The 14300-nt window shown below is 39.1% G+C and overlaps 1 long non-coding RNA gene and 1 other non-coding gene across 2 annotated transcripts; both read right to left on the bottom strand.

The window, feature by feature from the left end:
• Positions 1-3903: 3903 nt before the first annotated feature.
• Positions 3904-13518, bottom strand: LOC110133984 (uncharacterized). Its single transcript, XR_002312927.2, has 3 exons — positions 13388-13518; positions 12519-12919; positions 3904-6014 (listed from the first exon to the last, which is right to left on the bottom strand). It is a non-coding gene; the product is annotated as an uncharacterized lncRNA (long non-coding RNA).
• On the bottom strand, positions 4983-5054 carry TRNAW-CCA (transfer RNA tryptophan (anticodon CCA)). The gene has a single exon. It is a non-coding gene; the product is annotated as a tRNA-Trp (tRNA).
• Positions 13519-14300: the final 782 nt, after the last annotated feature.

Raw genomic sequence — 14300 nt, 5'->3', positions numbered from 1 at the left:
TTGATAGAAAGGGCAAGAAAGAAAATAAGGGTGATGGTTCTGAGGTCTACTTTTTCCTGACTGTTAGAAATTGCTGTACAATTTACTCTTAAAATTGGAGTCATGACACTTTTGCCATTTTATCCTTAAAGTCATAGACTGAAAAGTATTATTATAATTATTATTAAAATTACTATTATACTTGTCCATGGATCCCTGAATCAATGGTATTAAGTGGATGGGAGATGTTTCTGAGTTAAGCTTAGGACCAGCAGATTACAGAAAATCTTAAAATGACAGTGACTTAAACAATATAGATGTGTCTTATTTCTCTCACACACAAAAGAAGTACAAAGGTCTAGGGCTGATGGGTTCACTTTACAGAGTCATCAGGAACCCACAATCTTTCCAGGCCTCTGTGTTGCAATCCCTATGATGTGATCCTTGTTCATAAAAACCCCTACACGTCTTCTAATTACATCTACCAGACAGCAAATAGAGGAAACTCTCTTAAGGGAATTCTATCCCCAAACTTGACTTAAGAATTACATTTATATCTCATTGGCTGAAACTTAATGACACAGCCAAAATCAGCTGCAAGAAAGGCTGAGAATTGTGCCTTTAGCTGTGCAGCAACATACCCAACTAAAAACGTGATTTCCTATGGTCAAGAAGCAGAACATATGTAATGGGAAGTGGCTCACAGTTTCTGTGAAGAATATTGCAGTAACTTAAATCTAGAAGGAAATGTTAGAGAGCTGAAAAGATTCTGTGAAATAATCCCTAAACTTTGAGGAACCTATGCTTGTGTTCTCTAAGTTTTCTATTTCTATGGGTAATGCATGTAATATATACAGGTTATATTATCAAATCCATGTTTTGATGATGCAGGGCTTGCAAAAATTTATCATAGAAAGGGAAGGACATATGAGAATTAAAACAAGATGTCAGACCCACTACTGTTGCACATACAACCAGTTTCATATTCCACTACAAACAAAAGACAAGGGTACCTGCAAGGGCAAAGTAATTCCAGGTGCAGGGGAGACCCATCCATCTAACACAACCAAAAAGATGGCTCTAGACCTGCGGTTCAGTTCATGGAAAAACCTATTTCCTAGATAGCTTAAGAGAAAACTTATGTTTAGAATAACACATCTGTGAAAAGCAACTTTGCCAAATACCATAATAAAAGTCAATGAATGCTGAAGAAGCACTGGGCAAAATCATAAATAAAGGCAGAAATCACGGGGAAAGGCCTGTGGATTGACAGTACAGACAGTGTGGTTGAGAGCAGTTTCCAGCCCAGATGCCAAGTGGAGGATTCACACTGGCTGAGGATTCTGCTAGTTCCTTCTCTTCTCACCAGGTTAGTTTTGAAACTGTCTCAAGGTTTAGCAGAAAAGACATGCAATCTATTCACCTGTTGCTCCAGAAAAAGTTAAAGCAAGGATCAGGTTCACATCTGTCCATTCCTAAAGACCAAATGATGAAAATTTAAATAGAAACACAGGGAAAATCACAGACACCCACTTGTAGATCTCAGAAAGGACAGCTCTTTCATGGTCTTTTGTTCTCTGCTCCAGCTGTAAGGGAATCCCAGGTCAGGTCCACACCACATGGTGCTGCCAGTAGTTCAGTGGCCCTGAATTCCCTGAGTCTTCTCAGGGATCGCTGTGAAAACTGTAACCTTTTTGACTTCACAGTTTTATTTAGTCTTACTCCAAGGAGTGGATCCCTCTTTCTCACTGACCTGAAACAACCCCTCTGCAGCTGTGGTCTTGAGAAAAATCCTCCGTAAAGCTTCTGGCAAAGACAGAAATGGAATCATGAAAGAATCTGACACATTCCCTTGCCTGGGATCCCCAAGTCCCCTCAGATGGCTGAGTCAGAGCCAAGTGTGGAGAATGATGGGTCAGTGTTTGTTCTCAGATCTGAGCCACTCTGAAGCCCCACCCAACGGCTTTACTCCCAAAGTACAAAGAGAAGACTATGGAGATTCAAACCAGGTATATCACTAACACTTCTGTAAGACGCTGACCCCTCCCCCAACTTTGCCTCTGTATCTCAGACCTTTCCAATATGATTTCCAGTTTCCTAGGCTTTGTCCTACTCTAATAACATATCTAGGCACAATTAAAGAGTAGCGATAGCTCTTAAACCACCTGCCTGTGGCAGGCCAAAGACAATACTTACCCATCCTCTTACGGATTCTACCAAGTTGTACTTGGAATGCTCACAGGCAGCCACCTACAGCAAGCTGCAGCAGAGACTAGTGAGTGGAGTTGGGCTTGGCTGTGAGCGCAAACTAAGAAAAATCAAGTCGACCTTCTAGCTATGTGCAAAACTAAATTCTTATTTGAATGACTACAAAGCAAATATGCTCAGAAATATAAAAACCAATGTCTTCATCTGATTGAATACATCTATAATTTGGCCTTGGCTCTTGAACTCAGTTATCTCTAAAGCGTGCAGATATTTCAACCTCCTGATTTATATGCACTCATAGCTTTCTAAGGAAGGCAACAAATACATGCCAATTTTGAGTAGTGAAAGGAAAACATGTTTTCCTGAATCCAGAAATATACTTATTAGCCGTTAATGGAAAAGTAAAGCATCCTCTTTTGCTATAAACTTGGATATCAAGCTTCACCTGTTGGAAGAGATGGAATCCATTTACAGCTCTGAGCATAATGTAAAAAGAGAATGTACCCAGAGACAAAGACTTTCAGCCATTAATTTATTTAAAAGTCTCTCAATCTGTTCTTTATCAAAATGTAAGCAACTGAGGCTTAGAGTTTGCACTTTTTTTTCCAACTTCTATTTATCCAGAATGTTTAGAAGGTAAGGTTATTTGGCTTACAATAACCTTACATTACAACGTTCTTATATTACATTATACAATACACTAATCTCCAAACACAGTTCCTCCTCCTGGTACAATCCAGCATACATTCCCAGCCACTGTGAAGTGAGTTCACCAGAAGTTTAGTGGAAGTACTATAGGCTATTTCTAGGTCTGATCCATAATACTTTCCAACAGGCTATCCTCTGCGCCCTTACCCTTCATCAGCTTAGTGAAAATAAGCACAGTGACTTTGAAAATTACATGGTAAAGATGGCAGAGCCATAAGACACAGAGAGCCGGGGCCTCTGCATCAAGGCTCTTAAGAAAGCAGTCAGTCAGCTATGCACAGGTCTGACGGGGTTCGCGCTTCACCCCTGGCACGTGGCAATTTTCCTTTTCTGAGCTCTGCTGTGATACAAAAGTTTTGAACTCTACTTTATTCAACATTTCTGTATAACTGCATTAAGAGAACATTACACATTAGTCAGCTCAATCTACCATGTCCCTGGAACCAGAACTATATTAATACATGTGTATTATTAGTGCCCTGGTAAGTAGCAAGACTCTCACATCCATACATGACCACTGGAAAAACCATAGCCTTGACTAGACAGACCTTTGTTGGCAAAGTAATGTCTCTGCTTTTTAATATGCTATCTAGGTTAGTCATAACTTTCCTTCCAAGGAGTAAGCGTCTTTTAATTTCATGGCTGCAGTCACCATCTGCAGTGATTTTGGAGCCCCCCAAAATAAAGTCTGACATTGTTTCCACTGTCTCCCCATCTATTTCCCATGAAGTGATGGGACCAGATGCCATGATCTTAGTTTTCTGAATGTTGAGCTTTAAGAGTTGGACTGTGAAGAAAGCTGAGCACCGAAAAATTGATGCTTTTGAACTGTGGTGTTGGAGAAGACTCTTGAGAGTCCCTTGGACTGCAAGGAGATCCAACCAGTCCATCCTAAAGGAAATCAGTCCTGGGTGTTCACTGGAAGGACTGATGCTGAAGCTGAAACTCCAATACTTTGGCCACCTGATGCGAAGAGCTGACTCACTGGAAAAGACCCTGATGCTGGAAGGAATTGGGGGCAGGAGGAGAAAGGGATGACAGAGGATGCGATGGCTGGATGGCATCACCGACTCGATGGACGTGAGTTTGAGTAAACTCCGGGAATTGGTGATGGACAGGGAGGCCTGGCGTGCTGCAATTCATGGGGTTGCAAAGAGTCAGACATGACTGAGTGACTGAACTGAACTGAACTGAACTGAACTGAAGTAGCAAGACTAATAACTGAGGAGGTAGTTTGGGATCTTGCAGTGCCTCTTGTCATAATTATAACGTATCATATTTCACTGTGTCTATTACAATTGAACTCTCTGCTTGATTGTTGGATGACTTGGGTTTCCTACCCTCACAAATATTTGTGGATTGGCCTGATCACAAGAAAGAGTTTACACTTTGTGTGCCCCTCTTAGGGGAAGGAGATATCTCTACTTGGAGCACAATATATTCTAGCGATCTGTCCAAACTCTCTGAGTGGGATGCAATATTTTAAAATTGTACTCTTACTTGTTAACCTGCAAGAGAGAGGGAAATTGCATAAGAAATAGCGTAGGCACACAGAAGAAAGGACAGAACTCACAGTGGTAGAGCAAAAGAATTGTTCTTAGAGGCAGCTGCGGCCATAGTATAACTGGAAGCTAGACATTTTAGATTCACCATCTACTAGCTGTGTAACCTTCAGCAAGTTACCAAACTTCTCTAAATATCATTTTTCATATCAGTGAATACAGAATGATAATATTAGGTACCTTGTGAATTGTTATTTGGGTGAGACAATACATGTAAATTCTCTTAAAAGGAGACTGGAAGAAAGCAAGCACTAAATATATGCTAAATATTATTATTTAAAATTATGCTAGAAGTGAAGGGGAGGCAAAATGGCAAAAGTGGTTGGTTGCTGGAAGCACCTAAAAAGGCATGTTTCCAGCCCTCTGTGGTACGCAAGCCTGTTATCACGTAAGTGAAAGTGAAGCCGCTCAGTCGTGTCTGACTCTTTGCGACCCCATGGACTGTAGCCTACCAGGTTCCTCTGTCCATGGGATTCTCCAGGCAAGAATACTGGAGTGGGTTACCATTTCCTTCTCCAGGGGATCTTCCCAACCCAGGGATCGAACCTGGGTCTCCCGCATTGGAGGCAGACACTTTAACCTCTGAGCCACCAGGGAAGCCCGTGTTATTATGTAATTATTCACCAACTCTGACTTAGCTGACTCTGGACTCTCAAGCCCAGTCCTTGCTATGAAGTTGAGAGCCATGAAAACCCACAGGTCATGGGGCAGAACTGGACCAGCTCTCCCCTCTGAGATCCTCCATACCATAGTGGTCACCAGGGCTCACTATCAACCAGCCACCACTACCACTTTTTGATAGATTCAAAACCCTTATGATTCCATTTCCAGTGCCAGTGTCAAGGCTCACATACACACAAATAGGTTCCTGAGTTTCTTAGATAACTTACAGAATCCACTTGGGACAGATCCAGCCATTGGCTTTGAAGACCATCTTTTTATCTTTTAACAGATACTGTTCTAATGAAACTTGGCCATTGGTACCTTTAAGTACATAGCTGATCCTCAATAAGTGAGAGCTATTACTAGCACTAATTTCTTTAGTCACTATTCTATTCACTTAAAGTCTTTTATCTACATTTTCATACAATTTAAAACATCCTAACATTTTGTGTTTGGCCCAAATTCCATGAGGTTTTAAATTTTTAACACAAATGAGATCTATGAGTCACTTTCCGGCAGAATCTGCAGGCTTTAGCATCTCTAGTGTAAGAGAAATGACCCATAACAAGATACAAAATTGAAAAGGAATAAGCAATCAGTTTCAGAAGAAGCTGCAGAAATACAATAAATGAAGGGAAGAGAGTTTCTGGTATTACAAGAGATGGGGTGTTTGGAGAAACGAGATCCTGGGAGTAGCATTACTTACGTCTCAGTAGACATTCTCTGCAATATTATCCTGTGGCCTTGCCTGGCTTCTGTCCTTCCATGAGTCCACTGGGTGGTCTTGGTTTGACAGAGATCATGACCATCTCCCATACACATTTCTTTGTTCTCTTCTCTCTTGGGCAGGCCCATTCCATTAGAGAATGTAGAAATGCAGTTGGAAACTGATCTCTGGATGAACAAGAGCAATCTGAACTGTCTCATCATTTTTTATTCCTATTAAATCAATCACAAGCACAAACATTTGCCCACATTCTTTGGAGCTCAAAGGCAGGGAGCCAGACCAGAAGGAAACAAGGCCATGGCCATAGGAAGATATTTTTCCATCTTTTCTCAGTTTTCTTCTCTGGTCTTTGAGTTTTGAGGGTGAGCCATAAACAGAGATGGACTCTATTTACTCCAATGCCTGAAGGAAGGGCCATGGGTAGGAAGGGGCCTTTGTCAACAAGGTAAACTGGACAAACTCTTATTCAGCGATCCATCCAGAACTCTGGGATTTATGACCAGCCTCACCCCATCTCCTTGACTTGATGGTAAGGCAGCTGAGCCCCAGTCAATGACTTGCCCAAATTGCCAGTAACATGGAAGATTCAATTCTACTGTTTAGAAACTGACAGTACTGAGAAATTATCATCCTAAACATTTCACAGTGACTTCCTGGTATATCATGATTGACATCATGACATGTCTTGACATGACTTAATAGTATGGTATTATCCTTACATCCATATTGATACTTGTGATTCAGTTCTTATTATGAGGTCTTAAGGGATAAAGATATTCTCTTGATTAATAATGCCGGGCTAGGACTGACCTTTTCAAATCCACTTTTATTCTAGTCATTGCTCCTGTGATACAGACAGAGGATACCTGGAATAAAATCCACTCTGGCTGAATGCAAAAAGGTCTTTGATCACATATTTAGTTCTAGTTCGGAAAAAGATATGAAGGAGAAAATAGCCCCCTCTTGTTTCCACCAGCAGTCCCCCACATCACTGCCTTCAACACTGTTTCAAACAAGCTCCCCCAGGGCTTTCCTCCCTTGTTGTAAAGGCAATTATGTAGAGCTTCACCAGAGAGGCCCATACTTTGATTCTGGAACTATTACTTGAGCTTCTTTCTGTAGCATCCATCCTTGGACAATGAATGAACTAAGATTAATTTCTAGCTTACATAATGTCCCTTGCACAAGAATATGTTTGCACTCTAGAATATTGACACTGGCAAATCAGGCCAGACTTTTGGCAGGTTTCTTGGATAAACACTGCCAAGCTGGCTAACTTCCTATACTAGTCTTTTTTGGAAAATACCTAGAACACTTTCCAAGAAATTAGTTTAGGTCAGTCAGAGTTTATTCTGGATAATACTGTTGGTTATTGCATAAGAATCTAAGCCAGGATCAGCTCCCTTTCAGACCCAAATCAGTTAACACTGACATATCACATAGGCTTTTTTGCTCAGAAGGTAATGCAAGTTATATTTTTGAGGGACTCGAATTGGCCATGGTCTCACTACTGATGCTGAGGCTTTGAGGTGGCACCGATAATAAGAGAAACAGTACTCTCCAAATAATCCAGAAAGCTAAGGCTTTCTCTGTGTCCATCCCTTTCCTGGATGGTGGAAGCAAGTATCCTAGTGGGGAAGAGCACAAGAGGTCAATGACTGAGTTTGAACCTGGTTCTCACAGTTACTAGCTGATTATAGGAGCTAGATCAGTGGGATACAGTGTTCTGTGGACCAACGTTCATGTCAAATTTCAACAAAGCTAAGGCTACTTGAAACTCCAGTTCATCATAAAATGGATGCTTCTAGTCCAGCAACAATTTGATTATTTTGATAATTTTGATATCAAAGCTTTTAGTTGACAAAGTTTTTTTTTAATTGGACATTATGTTAGAGAATCAATAATTTCCCAGTAATGTCAGTTACTGGACTGATTCTATGGTCATTATGCTGTAAATTTGCAATGGAAAGTAGTCACTTTCCACTTAGGTTAATTGAGGAACAATATTTACAGTTCTGCTAGACTCAGAGACTGCTAATAGTGATGTTGCCACTGAGGATTTAGTTTTATTTTTTCTATTTAGCAGTAATTTACTAACATAAAAACTTATCATATACCAGAAGATATAATTTTGATGAAACAATGCCACAAACTGAGGCTTTGTGCACTGCTTTAAGAAAGTGCTTTCTATTTTTAAAAACAACTTAAAATTATTCCACATAAAATTAACAATTTTCACAGTCATAATGAGCTATTGCAGAATTTTATAGACTGCTCTAATTTCAACATGTAAACACATAAGTAGATTTTCTCTTTGTGTCTGGGATTCTTCCCTATATTTTGAAAGTGAATATTCAGTTATTGATAGTAAACTCAACTAGTATGTCCTGTTTGTTTAACTGTCATTACACAGGCTAGATATTAACACAGATTAGATATTATTATACCTTGATGGTTCATATTATTGTTTATCAGAAATATTTTCAGAAATGTTAAAAACCTTGAAGGTCTTCCAAAGGCTAAGGTTGAAGACCAACTCAAAGAGAAAATTTTAGTCAAATCTTTAGGTTGAAATTAAGCTGTGTAAGACTGGGCAGTATTTTTTATCTTTTGAAGCTTTCTCTTCTTCATCTGAGAAAGTGGGACATCACTTCTCTCTACCTCTTCTTGACTGTTGTAAAGGTAAGTAAGTAAGTAAGTGTTAGTCACTCAGTTGTGTCCAACTTTTTGTGACCCCATGGACTGTAGCCCACCAGGCTCCTCTGTCCATGGAATTCTCCAGGCAAGAATACTGGAGTGGGTTACCATTTCCTTCTCCAGGGGATCTTCCCAACCCAGGGATGGAACCCAGGATCTCCTGCATTGCAGGCAGATTCTTTACCATCTCAGCCACCAGGGAAGCACTGGTGCTAGACAGTAAATGTATAAGCTCTTATAAATTAAAGGTAAGTGCTAGACAATAAATGTATAAGTCCTTAAGTAAATGTTTATGTATACAAAATGTGCTATGCTTATTTATTTCAGAAACGCCAGCACATCTTCTGTTACGCAAGCAAAAGAACAAGGGCTGTGTGTTGGTGTAATTGATGCTTGTAGATGCTTTTATCCTCAAAATCTCCTTGCCAGGAACCCATCATTAAGCCACTTTTTGTAGTGCCGAGTATGTCACTTTCTTCCCCGGACACAACCCACTTCCGGCTCTCACTGCTTCATGCTGGGTCTATATAATTAACCTCAGTAGCACTCCTTCTCTGGGCCACTCTTTACCATTCTGTCCAGAACACCAGGGCCAGATTCATCTTCCAACAGATTTTTATCATATCACCTTAAACTCAAATGCTGCTCCCCACTGCTTACTATTAATAGATAAAGTCTGAACTGTCTTCAAAGTCCTTCGTAATTTGGTTCCAGCCTACACATAGAATCTTACTACTTTCTTTCCTGGTCGGTATGAGCCAATCAGATATTTTGTTTCCCCTTCACGTGATTTATTGCTTTTCTGAGTCAACATCTCTCTTTATACTGTGTCTTTGACATAAAATGCCCTTTCTCCTTTCCTCTGAACAGAAATCTTGCTGGTCAATTCATCTCATTCACAGAGCTTGTATTTATATATAACCCATGTGTGTATTCATATGTGTGCAAGTAGATATTTATAAATTTCACTTCATTCCAATTACATAAATAATACAGGCTCTTTTAAAAAGTTAATATATAAAGCTATGAGAAAGAAAATAAAAAATTATTGGACTCAATCTTAAGACAACCACTATGAATATTCCAGTGACTTTCTTGTACTTCTATATGTACAAATATACACATATATTTGAAAAGATAGTGAAGTCGCTCAGTTGTGTCCGACTCTTCCCAACCCCATGGTCTGTAGTCCATTGGGATTCTCCAGGCAAGAATACTGGAGTGGGTTGCCATTTCCTTCTCCAGGGGATCTTCCCAACCCAGGGATCAAACCCGGGTCCTCCCACATTGCAGGCAGACTCTTTACTCTCTGAGCCACCAGGGAAGCCCAATATATATTTAGCTCAGTATATAATGAGATAAGATTATACCTGCTTATCATATTCACTTATAGGTGTAAATAAAGATTTGTTTTTGTTTTATTGCACAGCTTCCTCTTTATCCTCTTCTTCCACCATTTTCTCTAATAAACTCAGCCCAGGTAACTGATGTTAAAAACTTGCTGTATATTTTCCCATATGTTATTAGGCTTATATCATCATATGTGTACTATATGTTATCAGTCAATATTTAAAGTAGTCTCATATTTTAAATGTATAATGAAATTCTTCCACCTAACACAGAACTTATGCATTAAAACTTATATCTATTTTCTTTGTTCACATAGCCACAAATAAATATAATGTTATATAAATGCATGCTATTCTCATAGTTACCCTTTTTTTACCATCTTTATTTGCTTTTTGTTCCTTTCTTTTTTTATCTTCCTTTTTTGAGGGGTGGGCATTCATTCTCTTCCTCTAATTCATCCTCTTTGATGGCTGCATAATATTACATATACACATATCTCTCTCTATTTTACGCTACCTGTCAAAGGCTATCCATTTTGTTTCCAGTTTTTTTGTACCAAGATAATACTACAGTGAGCATGTATGTGTATAGTTTGTGTGTAGTGTGTGTGTGTGTGTGTGTGTGTGTGTGTGTGTGTTTGAATTCTTGATTTTAATTTAATGTATTAGATTTCCAAGTCAAAGGAAATATATATTTCTGACTTTAATTGATATTAACAAGTTGCTTTCCAAAAGGCTGTAGAATTCATATTTTCATTAGCAATGCATCTTTATACATTTATCTGAGTCTTATCTGAGAATTAATGTGAATCTTTCACTGCCATTTTAATTTGCATTTTCACAACTATTATAGTTGTAGAAGTAGAACTTCTACATATATAGTAGAAGTCTACTATAGACTTCCTCTTTAGTGAATTGCCTCTTTCTATCCTCTGTTCACATTTAAATTCCGTTGTCTTTTTCTAACTAGTATGTAAAAGCGATTTGTATATTACTGTAGAAGGCAGCCTTCCAGAAAGGATCCCAATGACTTTGCATGCTAGTATTCATGCTGTTATGTAATCCCCTCCTCTGAGAGTGGCTGTATCTAGTGATTTACTTCTAAAGATTAGTATATAGCAAAAGTGACAGGATACCACTTCTGTGATTACGTCACAGAGACCATGACTTCCATTTTGCTCATACTCTTTCTGTGGTTCCTCTCATGTGCTTTCTCTGATAGAGAGGGCCACCTGGCATGGAACTAAGGTGGCCTCCAGCCAAAGACCCATGAGAAGCTGAGGCCCTTATTCCAATATTCCTCAAGGAAATTAATGCTGCAAACATTAATATAAGTTTGGCAGCAGATTCCTCCCCATTCAAGCCTTCAAATGAGACTGCAGTCTGGCTAACATCTTGACTGCAATCTTGTGAGGGAACCTAAAGCCAAGGACACAGTTCATTTGTACCTGGATTCCTGACCCATGGGCTTCCCTGATAGCTCAGCTGGTAAAGAATCTACCTGCAACACAGGAGACCCTGGTTTGATTCCTGGGTCAGGAAGATCCACTGGAGAAGGGATAGGCTACCCACTCCAGTATTCTTGGGCTTCCCTTGTGGCTCAGCTGGTAAAGAATCCCCCTGCAATGCAGGAGACCTGGGTTCAATCCCTGGGTTGGAAAGATCCCCTGGAGAAGGGAACGGCTACCCACTCCAGTATTCTTGCCTGGAGAATTCCAAGGACTTATATAGTCCATGGGGTTGCAAAGAGTCGGACATGACAGAGTGACTTTCGCTTTCACTTTCTGATCCACAGAAACTGTGAGTAACAAATATGTATTGTTTTAAGCTGCTAAGTTTGGGGGTTATTTATTTTGCAGAATTACATAACTAATACAATTACATATGCTAAATTTTGGGGGCTATATTGCAAATATGTTTCCTGATCTTTCATTTATTGATTTTGTTTATGACGTCTTTTTCTTAAACATCTATTTTTTTCTTATGACATCTATTAATATAGGATTAAACTTTTTACATAATTTATTATGTCTATTCTTTTCTTGCCTTTTAGACTTGATAGAGTATTAGGGTTGGGATAGGATTAGAATAAGGGTTATTAGGTCACTACAACTCTCTAAGGATGGAAATAAATATGTTAGCTACAGATTTTCTTTAAAATATGTTTTAGAGTTCTTTCTTCTGTATTTTATGTTGACAAAAAGTTTCCCAGTTATTCTCTAGTTCTTGCTTTCTACTGTAATTTTGAAAAAATAAGGTAACATCTTTAGGTACAATTATTAGGTAATAAATCACTCTCTCTTGGAAAACAATATTACTTTCTGTGCTGTAGGCAATCACAGCAAATATTGGGGGTTAAGTTGTAAAATCAGAGAGGAAAGTGATAATCATGTTTTTTCAAAGTACTTCTAGAGAATTTCTTAAATTGAACATAGAATAGAATATACGTGGTTTGGCATAAAAGTTCCTCTAAGATAAAACACACAATAATGTAGGGGATATAACACAGTGTAAACATGCAAAATATAATCCTACAGGGTATTAAATTATGGGATACCAAGATAAGAAGAAGGATTTTCTCCTGCATTTAACAAAGCAGGAGAGATAATGATGTTGAATACTCACCATGCATCCTGGGTATTCTTGCCCGGCTCTGATAGTAATAACGTTGATCACCATGATGACTGATGCCGACAACAAAGATGAGTTCACTGTCTGTGGGATGAGATGTGAGATGATAAAGGTGGGTGCAGTACACACTTCAGGGACTCATTTTTTCCTCCTGGACGATACTGGTGCAGGTCATGTGAGCAGTGAAGAGAGTGGCATGCAGAACTGCTCATAATATTTAAATTGTGATTTTCTCAGCTCTCAATTTTCCTCTTTCTCTCTCTTTAGTAGCTCATTTATCATTAATTTCATGGAAGTCAAACAACATTTATGCTTTTCCCCTGTATGTGGTATAAGCAGTTCAGCTGACTCCAAGTGATAGTCAGTTGACAGATTTCAGTGTTGGTGGCAACATCCTGCAAAATGTAAGATCACAAGAAAAAAGTTCATCTGTGGTGCTCACACTTGGAGGAAAATTTGCTTGTTTTATTTTGTTTGGTTTCAATTTCTATTCAGTAGGAAGAAAACCAATTTATACTTTATGATTACAATACATGGAAACCTGGATTAACTGATATGGTATTACTACAGCAACTTACTCCAGGGATGTTTTTCCACTTGTTACAAATTGACATGCTAGGTTGCTGCTCGGGTGAACTGAGGTTGGGGAAATGGTCACTGTAAGTTCTGAGTAAGTAAGATGCTGAGACATGATGTGAAAGATAAAACCTATGGAACATCTGACCTTTCATAGGAGGAGGGTCTCCTTTTCAAATGCAAGGTGCAAAGCAGGAAAGAGATGGGAATAAGATCATCTGTATCATTTTTCTAGACCACATAAAATGTGTTAATATACAACATTTGTTTTTCTCTTTCTGACTTACTTCACTCTATGATGCTGTCTAAGTCCATCCACATCTCCACAAATGATGCAGTTTCATTCTATTTTATGGCTGAGTAATATTCCACGTGTATATGTCTCACCACTTCTTTATCCATTCCTCTGTTGATGGACATTTAGGTTGCTTCCATGTCCTGGCTATTGTAAACAGTGCTGCAGTGAAAGAGAAAACCAATGTATGAACACCAAGGGGGGAATGGGGCAGAGTGTGACGAACTGGGACATACTGGGATTGACATATGTACACTATTGATACTATGCATAAAGTAGATAACTACTGAGAGCCTGCTGTCTAGCTCAGGGAACTCTACTCAATGCTCTGTGGTGAACTAAATGGGAAGAAAATCCCCAAAATGGGAAGAAAATCCAAAAAAAGAGGGGATATATATATGTATAACTGATTCACTTTGCCATTCAGCAGAAACAACACCACAACCTGTAAAGCAACTACACTCCAATAAAAAAATAATTTTTAAAAAAAAGGAAAGGAATGTGAGGGCAAGTCACTGTAAGAAATTTGGCAAGTTCCAATTTGATGAGATAGGTAAGGGAGTCAGAAGTTTGGGGGGAGTTTTGAGGGGGAAATCGGAACATGAGTTGACTAGGAAAACAAAGCAGATTGACAGGCTGTTCCACTCCAAGCTCCCAGCTGAAGATGAGGACCATATTTCTCTGGAGACTATCATCTGCCCAGTTGGGGGGACTTTCTCTAGTAGTTAGAAGCCTGAATTTAGGCCTGGGAAGGCCTTCATTTCAGGAAAAATATTTAGGAAGGACAATATCAGAAACCTGAAGAGAGAACAAACTTATCAATACTGAGGTGTTAATACACAAAGGTGAGATTGACTAAAAATTGAGAAGTGTATGTTCCTAAGGCAGCGGGACCAGGCCCTCAC

Source organism: Odocoileus virginianus, unplaced genomic scaffold (assembly GCF_023699985.2).
Source record: "Odocoileus virginianus isolate 20LAN1187 ecotype Illinois unplaced genomic scaffold, Ovbor_1.2 Unplaced_Scaffold_3, whole genome shotgun sequence".
NCBI classification, from domain to species: Eukaryota; Metazoa; Chordata; class Mammalia; order Artiodactyla; family Cervidae; genus Odocoileus; species Odocoileus virginianus.
This window is presented reverse-complemented; position numbering and strand designations above follow the sequence as displayed.